Here is an 11132-nt window from a genome sequence, read left to right as displayed (position 1 = left end):
CTTTTTTTTTTTTTTTTTTTTTTTTTTGAGATGGAGTTTTGCTCTTGTTACGCAGGCTGAGTGCAATGGCGTGATCTCAGCTTACCGCAACCTCCGCCTCCTGGGTTCAGGCAATTCTCCTGCCTCAGCCTCCTAAGTAGCTGGGATTACAGGCACACGCCACCATGCCCAGCTAATATTTAGTCTTTATTTCATAATCATAAACTTAACTCTGCAATCCAGCTAAGCATGGAAGGGAACAAGGAAAACATGGAACCCAAAGGGAACTGCAGTGAGAGTACAGATTTTAGGATACTGCGAGCAAATGGGGTGGAGGGGTGCTCTCCTGAGCTACAGAAGGAATGGTCTGGTGGTTAAGATAAAACACAAGTCAAACTTATTAAAGTTGTCCACAGTCGGCAATGGTGATCTTCTTGCTGGTCTTGCCATTCCTGGACCCAAAGCGCTCCATGGGCTCCACAATATTCATGCCTTCTTTCACCTTGCCAAAGACCACATGCTTGCCATCCAACCACTCAGTCTTGACAGTGCAGATGAAAAACTGGGAACCGTTTGTGTTGGGTCCAGCATTTGCCATGGACAAGATGCCAGGACCTGTATGCTTTAGGATGAAGTTCTCATCATCAAATTTCTCCCCGTAGATTGACTTGCCACCAGCGCCCCATTATGGCATGTGAAGTCACCACCCTGACACATAAACCCTGGAATAATTCTGTGAGAGCAGGAACCCTTATATCCAAATCCTTTCTCTCCAGTGCTCAGAGCACAAAAGTTTTCTGCCGTCTTTGAAACCTTGTCTGCAAACAGCTCGAAAGAAATGCGGCCCAGTGGGTGGCCATCTACGGCAATGTCGAAGAACACGGTGGGGTTGACCGTGGCTGATACTAGAAGGCTCCACGCGGCGTCGGCGTCTGCAAAGCCTTTTTTTTTTCTTTTCTTTTGAGATGGTGTTTCACTCTTCTTGCCCAGGCTAGAGGGCAATGGCACGATCTCGGCTCACCACAACCTCTGCCTCCCAGGTTTAAGAGATTCTCCTGCCTTAGCCTCCCAAGTAGCTGGAATTCCAGGCATGTGCCACCATGCCTGGCTAATTTTATATTTTTAGTAGAGGCAGGGTTTCTTCACGTAGGTCAGGCTAGTCTCAAACTACCCGCCTCGGGTGATCCACCTGCCTCAGCCCCCACAAAGTGCTGGGGTTATTTATATTTCAAATGTCAAACGCATTAGGCCAATTCTTCCAAAGCAGGAGCAAAATGAGCTTTTAACATAATAAGCACCATAGTTACACATTTATCATATTTTTGCACAAATATCAATGTTGCTTATTATTTCTTCAGTTTTGTTCAAATATATGATACAGTCAGTAGTCTATTACACACAAACAGCATTTTTGCACATGGAAAAATTACACATACTCTACAGATACAAATAAGCTGAATAAGAATGACAAGTGTAGAAAGAGGAAAATATGCAGCGTTTTCAATCTTGTATTTGTAAAATACATAGTCACTGTTTTCCTAAATGATAATTCTTGTGTATGACACGGCTAGACATTAGAAGAAAAATAAGAGCTATAAATAAGAGACGTCAGCAAGTACCCTCCGTTTTATATTGCCATTAATGGCTGTGCCCCACTGTGAGCTCACAAGGCCCTACCTGTCCCTGCAACACACCATCATGGTCTCTGCCTTCTCTGACCCCACAGAAACTGACCCAGCACCCTTGCCAGTCTCTCCAGAGAAGATGCTTCCACTTGTCTGTGCTCACGGATGGAGGCCAGAAGCCTCCACCTCCTCATTTCACAGAACCATTTTCATCTTGGTTCCGTTGCTGCCTTATTAACCACCGTTTTGCCCATTACACTGTGCCCCCTCTTTCACTTCAGTTCATCCACCTGGATTTAGCTCTCAGGGAAGATAAGGGACAAGGCAAGAGTGATGGCTGATAAATATCCCTCAAGGGAGAACACCTGCATGAGCAGCGGCATAAGTTGGAGGAGTCTATGCGAATATTTTCTTTTCAGCATAATATTTAAACTTAGGCATCACATGGTCTCACTCACACACGGAAACTCGCAAAGTAAATCTCATGGGGACAGAGAGTGAAATGTGGTTACCAGAGGCTGGGAAGGGAAGAGGGGGATGAAGAGAAGTTGATTAAGGGACACAGAAATACAGAAAAACTAAGTTTTAGTATTTAATAGTACAGTAGGAAAATTATAGTGAACAATAATTATTGTGTATTTCAAAATAGCTGGAAAAAAATTGTAATATTAATATTCCACACAAACACAAAACGATAAATGTTTGAGGTGATGAATATTCCAGTTAGCCTGATTGCTTCCTTACACTTTCTATACAGCTATCAAAATACTACATGTAGCCACAAAATATTCACAGCCATTATATAGCAATAGATTTTTTAAAAATTAAATGTAGGTGTTATAAATAAATTTGAGTCTAACCACGGATTCTTAAGAAACAACATAAATTTAGTAACTATAAATATATAGTTAAATAATATTTTACTAAACTTTCTACAACTATCTCTATTTTAACGGCAGTGATTTAAGAGTTAGAAATAGCCGGGCGCGGTGGCTCAAGCCTGTAATCCCAGCACTTTGGGAGGCCGAGGCGGGTGGATCACGAGGTCGAGAGTTCGAGACCATCCTGGTCAACATGGTGAAACCCCATCTCTACTAAAAATACAAAAAATTAGCTGGGCATGGTGGCACGTGCCTGTAATCCCAGCTACTCAGGAGGCTGAGGCAGGAGAATTGCCTGAACCCAGGAGGCGGAGGTTTCGGTGAGCCGAGATCGCGCCATTGCACTCCAGCCTGGGTAATAAGAGCGAAACTCCGTCCCCCCCCCCCCAAAAAAAAAAGTTAGAAATAGTAACCAGAACTCTTATCACTCATATCTGCATTCTACCATAGTATCTACTCCAAACAACATATACTGAGAAAGATTACCATCTATCTGGAAGTGTATCACTAGTAAATATTAGTTAAGAACCATAGAGTCTTTATCTGTTTTGAGATTCGTTGAGTTTGATCTATCTTAGACAAATGTCAATTAGTGTTATAACCAATTTTATTGCCAGAGAGATGGCTCCATCTTCTTGAATATTTGAAGTGAAAAATGATCACCTTGAAACAGATTATGTAAAAGTATTGATACCCTGCAAAAGAATTTTTTTCTAAATTCCTCTTATAGCTTTTTAAAAAAATGAAAGTGTAAGCAATACTATATGCTAAAGGAACCCCTTTTTTGCCTCCTACTATGTCATATGGTAAAAATATGACTAACTGTATTAATAAGCAACATGTGTTTAAATAAACTTTATACCTGAAGCAACATGTGTTTAAATAAACTTTATACCTGTTATATGTAAACTGCATCTATGAAGAGAATCTGAGATGTCACTAGCTTTGAAGAGTGCCCTAACTTAGCTGAACTTCAAATGTCCATTTATATATAAAATATATATATATATATATATATATGTTTAAAAAAAAAGATATTTGTTGTCCTTTGAAAGGAAATAGACCATAATGATCACAGGATCTGCCTATGTGGAGAGCATTGACTTTCATGCATTTAGGCTCTCATTAGCAGATTTGTATGCACATCCAGAGACTGATGTTTGTTCCACGATCTGCTTATACCAGTTATGGCTTTGGCTCACCCCCCACACCTCTATGCGGAGGGCAGGCCTGTCCACAGGAGATGGTCCCATCACTGAAACTTCTTGGCTTGCTGGACAACTGACAAGACCCGAATTCGAAGATCCCCATCACCCTTGCCGAGCCCAGCGTAACGCTGCAGGCAGCGGGTAAGTCCATTTCCTTCCTAAGTGGACACCGGGGCTCCCAATTCTGTATTGCCTTCCTACTCAGGACCTAGCATACCTTCCCAGGTTTCAGTCATGGGAATTGATGGCAAGCCTTCCTGTCCTAATCAAGCCTACCCTTTAGCCTATGTCCTCGAGGGACACCCCTTTTCCCACTCCTTTTTAATCATACCCTCGTGCCCAGTCCCCCTTTTAGGACAAGACATTCTCCAGACTGTAGGGGGCCACTCTCCAACTCACTGGCACCCCCACACTCAAGCCCATCTTCCACTCACCTCCTAGTGCCACTCCTAACCGGCACCATGCCCTGTCTTAATCCCTCGCCTCAACCCCCTATCCCTCCTAATGAGGTTAATCCCTTGGTATGGGATACCTCCAAGCCTGTGGTGGCCAGACATCACACGCCAGTTAAAATACTTCTCAAAGACCCTACCCACTTTCCCTCACATCCTCAGTTTCCCATCTCAAAAACCCACTGCGAGAACCTAAAGCCTATCATCACCCGACCTTTGGCCCAGGGGCTCCTTATCCCCACCAGTTCCCCTTCTAACACTCCTGTCTTACCAGTCCAAAAGCTGTCCGGCGACTACTGCCTAGTTCAAGACCTGCACATCATCAACAAGGCGGTGGTACCCCTCCATCCAGTGGTCCCCAAAGCATACACCCTATTATCCAACATCCCCTCCACTACCTCTCATTTTACAGTTTTTAACCTCAAAGACGCCTTCTTTACCATTCCCCTTCATCCTGAGTCTTACTTCCTCTTTGCTTTCACCTGGACCGATCCTGACAGCAACCTGTCACAGCAGCTCACCTAGATGGTTCTGCCCCAGAGATTCAGGGACAGCCCCCATATGTTCAGACAAGCCTTAGCAGCTGATGCCCGCTCCAACCCAGTCTCCTGCTCTAGTACGTGGATAACCTATTACTTTGTAGCTCCTACCTCTCCATGTCTCAGCAGCACACTGTCACCCTCTTTAACTTTCTTGGATCTCAGGGGTACCGGGTATCTCCCTCCAAAGCACAGTTGTCAGTCACCTCGGTAGTCTACTTGGGCCTCACCCCCAAAACTAAGGACCTAACAACAAATTGCCAGCAGGCACTTCTTTAACTGCAGCCCCCGGGAACTGCCAACCAGATTCTCTCCTTTTTAGGATTTGTATGATTCTTCCATCATTGGATACCTAACTTTGCCACTCTAGCTAAACCTCTGTATGTGGCAGCTAAGGACACACCCATGGGACCCCTCTCCCACCCTGGGATTGTAAAACAAGCTTTTAAAACCCTACAAACTGCCTTGTCCACAGCACCCTCACTCCAACTGCCAGACCTTAACCACCCCTTCCACTTGTTCCCTGACAAAAAGCAAGGGATTGCGGTTGGGGTCTTCACCCAACCCCTGGGTCCTGTATATCGTCCTGTGGCCTACTTATCAAAACAGCTTGACCCCACAGTCAGGGGGTGGCAGCCTTGCCTGCAGGCCCTGGGAGTGACAACAGAACTTAGGAAGGAATCCCTACAACTTACCTTGGGCCAGCCCATCTCAGTGTTCCCTCCTCATCAGCTAATCAACCTTCTCTCTCACAAATCTCTCGCTCACCTAGGACCCTCTCGCCTACAGGAGTTTCATATACTCTTTATTGAAGATCCTTCAGTCAGTCTTCATCCCACTTCTCCACTCAACCCAGCTACTTTGCTTCCTCTTCCATCCCATTCCCTCTCCTCAGCCGATTCCTGCCCTGAACTAATAGATACATTTGCTAAACCTCAGGAGGGCCTGTCTGACCTTCCCCTATCTAACCCAGATCTTACCTTTTATGTAGATGGGAGTTCAACAGTGACAGCTGAGGGGCAGTGAAAAGCAGCCTATGCAACAGTCACAGATTCAGCCACCCTCGAGGCATGTCACCTCCCCGATGGAACCACATTGCAAAAGGTGGAGCTCATTGCCTTAACCCGAGCTCTCACACTAGCACAGGGAAAGCGAGTGAATATCTATACTGACTCAAAGTATGCCTTTCTTATTACCCACAGCCACTCTGCCCTTACTACGAAAGGGCCGCCCATAATCAATGCTACCCAAATCTCCAATCTCCTGCAGGCCCTATCACTGCCCAAATAAGTTGCGATCATCCACTGCCAAGGACACCAGGCCCAGCAAGATGCCATTTCCCGGGGCAATGCAAGGGCAAATGCAGCAGCAAAATCCTTCACCAGTACCAGGCTAGTCCCCACTCCTGTCCTGTTCCTCACCATGGCCACGCCGCTGGTTTACTCGCCATCAGAAAAACAGGCCCTCATATTAAGAGGAGGAACCGAGTCTGATAAGGGCTGGATCTTCCTAAACAACAGGATCACCCTTCCACGGGAACAGGCCCCTAAAATTATTGACAAAATCCACCAAGCCTTACACATAGGGCCCAAGGCGTTTGCACTGCTTTGTGCAACCCTTCTTTTTCTCACCAGGTCTACAACAGACAATTGAGCAGGTACAGAAAGCATGCGTTAGTTGCTCTAAGTTCTTGCCTCAGGGAAGCTTAAGGCCACAGTTTCCTACTTACCAAATGCATGGTAACCTACTGGCCCAAGACTGTCAAATTGACTTGACTCACATGCCCACTCACGAAAGCTCCGCTACCTCCTAACTTTTGTAGATACCTTTTCGGGTTGGATTGAAGCCTTCCCCACCTCCTGGGTGATGGCAGACACGATGGCTTCCCTCTTTACTCAAGAAATTATTCCTCATTTCAGCTTGCCTGCAACCATCCAGTCAGACAACAGTCCAACATATATAGTCCAGGTGGTCCAGCTGGTCGCCAAGTCTCTCAACATCTCCTGGAAACTACATATCCCCTACCACCCTCAGTCATCGGGTAAAGTTAAATGGGCTCACAGCATCCTCAAAGATCATTTGGCCAAACTTGCTATTGAGGTAAAGCTCTCTTGGCCCACACTCCTACCTCATGCCCTGGCCTGGGTCCGGGCCATCCCAGTGGGACCAACGGGCCTTAGCCCCTTCAAATTGCTGTACAGCTGGCCTTTCTCACAACCTCCCTGTAAACCCCCCTCCACTGGCTTCCTACCTTCCCTTCCTCTCCCTCCTCCGACACCTGTTAAGGGAGCACGCAGACCGCTCCCTCCCTATTTTTCCAGGACCAGACAACTCCCACCTAGTGGCGCCTCTCTAACTGGGCAACAGCATTCTCCTCCAAGAACTCAAACCAGGATCCTTGCAACCCAGGCGGTCGGGACCCCACATTGTTATCCTAACCACCCCCACAGCAGCCAAACTCCTAGGTCACACTCCATGGTACCATGTGTCCTGCCTGAAACTGCCCCCCTAAAATAATCACTAAACATCCGAACCCCTGGGCCCCACTCACCTCTGCCTCACCCGTGGCCCCAACCCGTCGCCCCCTAACCCTTCAGAGCCTCCTTCCCTTTCCCTTGTGCACCTGTCACCTTAGTCCCGCAGTTAGAAGTATACCAGCCAAACGCCTATCCCTCCTTCCACCTTCCCCTAATCACCAAAACAGATGAGGAGTCTTCCTCCCAGTGGTCGTTGGTCTCTCTCTAGAATCCTCTGCAGCGGCGGTCGGGCTAGAAAGCGGCGCCCTAGGCTACAGTGTCACTTCAGTCACTCAACTAGAGGACAAGCTCCGTGTGGCTATTGAAGCGTCAGCCACCTCCCTGGCCTCCCTCCAGTGACAAATCAAGTTGCTGGCCCAGGTAACCCTCCAGAACCGACGGGCCCTTGACCTGCTAACAGCCGAAGAAGGAGGTACCTGTCTATTTCTTCAGGAACAGTGCTGCTACTACATCAATGAAACAGGCCTCGTGGATGGAAACATCGGCCTCTCTATCGCCTCCAAGAAAACCTCTGCGAAAAGCAAAATGCATCAGTCTCGCCTCTCAACTGGTGGCAATCCCCCATGCTTACCTGGCTAACCCCTATTATCACTCCCATTATCGTAGTTTGTCTTCTGCTAATGCTAGCCCCTTTTTTCCTCAGGTTTTTACAGGCCCACATGAGGAAAATCTCTACGGTGACCGTAAACCAGATGCTACTTCACCCCTATGTCTGGCTCCCAACCGAGGCACCAGCCAACTGACCCGCACCCTCACTCCGCCCCTACTCAGCAGGAAGTAGCCGGAAAGAAGCGGTGTCCTATATCATCAAAAGGGTCAGAATGTAAGGCCAGACACGCCCATCCCTCTCTGGGCCTGAAAACTACGTCACCACTCCGCCAAGCCTGCTGTTGAAAAACCCCACCAAAATTTAAAAGAAGCCCTGCCGAAACCTGCCCAATAGCATTTTGCCGCGTCCATGTACCACTCCCCGTGGGCAGCCCGCTCACTGGAAATCCCGCCCACCTAACAACAGCAGCTTGCCCCAAACACATTCTGTTCCCTCATAACCAATCAAGACACCCTCACTCGCTATAAAACCCCACGCCTCGGGAAGCCACGTGACTTCTCTGGCCCCTTTCTGCGGGACCATGAAACCTCGCCCAGAAGCTGAATAAATTGGCATTTAATTTTCTTATACTGGCCTCAGTTTCCTCATTTTAAACTCGACAATAACCCTTACAACTATCATTCATTAAACAGGAATTGTCAAATTGGAGTGTGTTTGTGTACATATGGACATTGTACAAAACACAAAAATATCAAGATATAGACAGCATACTAAAATCGAAATAGTGCTGCAAAACCGGCAAACTGACTTATCAGCATCAAAAGAGTTAGCCACAAGCTTCAGTGGGCATGGAAAATAGAAATGTTTTTAATCTAGTTCTATTAATGATGCATGCAAACACACTAGATAATAATTTTATTCCAAAAGATTTCTGAGTACCAAAGGAATGGAAAGAATGATCATTGATTCCATGGGGGGAAAGAAGTCTTCTGGAGTGATCTACAAGTGTTTCCCAGGGAAGAGATGTAGTATTGCCTTAAAAATTACCTGGTTTGGCCGGGCGCGGTGGCTCAAGCCTGTAATCCCAGCACTTTGGGAGGCCGAGGCGGGTGGATCACAAGGTCAAGAGATCGTAGACCAACCTGGTCAACATGGTGAAACCCCGTCTCTACTAAAAATACAAAAAAAAATTAGCAGGACATGGTGGCGCGTGCCTGTAATCCCAGCTACTCAGGAGGCTGAGGCAGGAGAATTGCCTGAACCCAGGAGGCGGAGGTTGCAGTGAGCCGAGATCGCGCCATTGCACTCCAGCCTGGGTAACAAGAGCAAAACTCCATCTCAAAAAACAAACAAACAAAAAAATATTACCTGGTTTTATGAAACATAAAATCTGAAGTCCATCCCAACCACTGGCCAACGAAAGGAATTTGTGTAACAATTTGCAGCATTTCTTGAAGTAATACCCCCCTCCCTGCTATGGCAATAAAGCATGTTAAACCATCCATTTTCAACATTTGTTTAATTGTGAAAAATAACTTTGGGCTCAATTTAATTCAATAAAATTAATTGAATATTGTATTCTGGGAAGTAAGTTGATATGCACAGGTACAAATATTGGCCTCTGCCATCAAGAAATTCATAGATTTTTCGGGTAGACATAATACATATGAATATATAAATATAGGCATACACACATCGATCTATCATCTATCTGTCGATCTATCTACCCATATGGGACTGTGGGCTAAAACGTAATAAGACCATTTTAAAATTTTAAAGTGACTCTAACAAGATGACATTTTACTAACAAAACATAAGATAATTGAACATGATTATGGAGAGAAATATCACAATAAAAACTATACCAGGGAGCAAAATTTTAAAAAGTATGAATACTTTGTAGTGTATCTGAGAAAATAAATTTCTATTTATTTTTGAGAAGGTAAATGTGACCACATATTTATTTAATGGGCTAATTATTATACTCTGGACATAGGGGAACAAAGATTAATAAAAAAGTAAATGTTGGCCTGGTGCAGTGGCTCACGCCTATAATCACAGCACTTTGGTAGGCCGAGGGGGATGGGATCATTTGAGGTCAGGAGTTTGAGACCAGCCTGGCCAACATGTTGAAACCCTGTCTCTACTAAAAATACAAAAATTAGCTGAGCATGGTAGTGTGTGCCTGTAGTCCCAGCTACTCAGTAGGCTCAGGCAGGAGAATCACTTGAACACGAGAGGCTGAGGTTGCAGTGAGCCGAGATTGTGCACTGAACTCCTGCTTGGGTAAGAGAGCAAGACTCTGTCTCAAATAAATAAAATAGGCCAGGTGTGAATGCCTGTAATCCAAGCACTTTGGAGGCCAAAGTGGGTGGATCACCTGAGGTCGGGAGTTCAAAACCAGTCTGACCAACATGGTGAAACCCCTGTCTTAATAAATAAATAAAATAAAATAAAATAAAATAAAAAAGTAAATGTTTTCCTTTGTCCAGATTAAAATGAATCTGGTGAAATTAGCCATTTCCCTAGTATAAAAAATATATTGGTTTAATAGTACATTGACTAATCAAGTTGGTAATCATAGAGTTAACAGGAAAACCACATGTACTGTCTAGAATTTCTATAAAAGTACCTTGACAAGTGTCTTTATTCAAACTCTTATATGAAATAAATTTGCCTGAAGTTTTGGTATGATGGTATGTGTACACGGAGTGTGCATATAAGTGTGTACATGGGTATAACAGTGATAAAAACTTGAGTGTGCATGAAAGTTTGTGGTTAGGCCAGGCATGGTGGCGCATGCCTGTAATCTCAGAACTTTGGGAGGCCGAGGTGGGCGGATCACCTGAGTTCAAGAGTTCAAGACCAGCCTGGCCAACGTGGTGAAACCCTGTCTTTAAAAAAAAAAAGAAAGAAAGAAAGTTTGTGATTAAATAAAAGAAAAAATAAAAGTCTGTTTATCGATGTTTATTTCTAAGCTTTCCTTTCTAAGATCTTACCTTCATTGACATGAAATTTGTATTTTCTTTTAAAATATACAGTTAAGACAGAATATACTTAATTTAGAAAAAGCATAAAATGCTTCTGTTTGCACCACTTCACATATAAAACTCTTAATAAAGCCAGGGGCAGTGGCTCATACCTATAATCCCAGCACGTTGGGAAGCCAACAAGTGAGGGTTCCTTGAGCCTAGGAGTTAGAGGCTGCAGTAGGCCATGATCATGTCACTGCATTCCAGTTTGGGCCAAAGGGTGAGACCTTGTCTCAAAAATTAAATAAATAGGCCGAGCGCAGTGGCTCACACCTGTAATCCTAGCACCTTGGGAGGCTGAGGTGGGTGGATCACCTGAGGTCAGGAGT

The 11132-nt window shown here is 45.1% G+C and overlaps 1 pseudogene; it reads right to left on the bottom strand.

The window, feature by feature from the left end:
• Positions 1 to 284: 284 nt before the first annotated feature.
• Positions 285 to 696, bottom strand: LOC101034875 (peptidyl-prolyl cis-trans isomerase A-like; annotated as a pseudogene).
• Positions 697 to 11132: the final 10436 nt, after the last annotated feature.

Source organism: Saimiri boliviensis, chromosome 2, assembly GCF_048565385.1.
Source record: "Saimiri boliviensis isolate mSaiBol1 chromosome 2, mSaiBol1.pri, whole genome shotgun sequence".
NCBI lineage: Eukaryota > Metazoa > Chordata > Mammalia > Primates > Cebidae > Saimiri > Saimiri boliviensis.
This window is presented reverse-complemented; position numbering and strand designations above follow the sequence as displayed.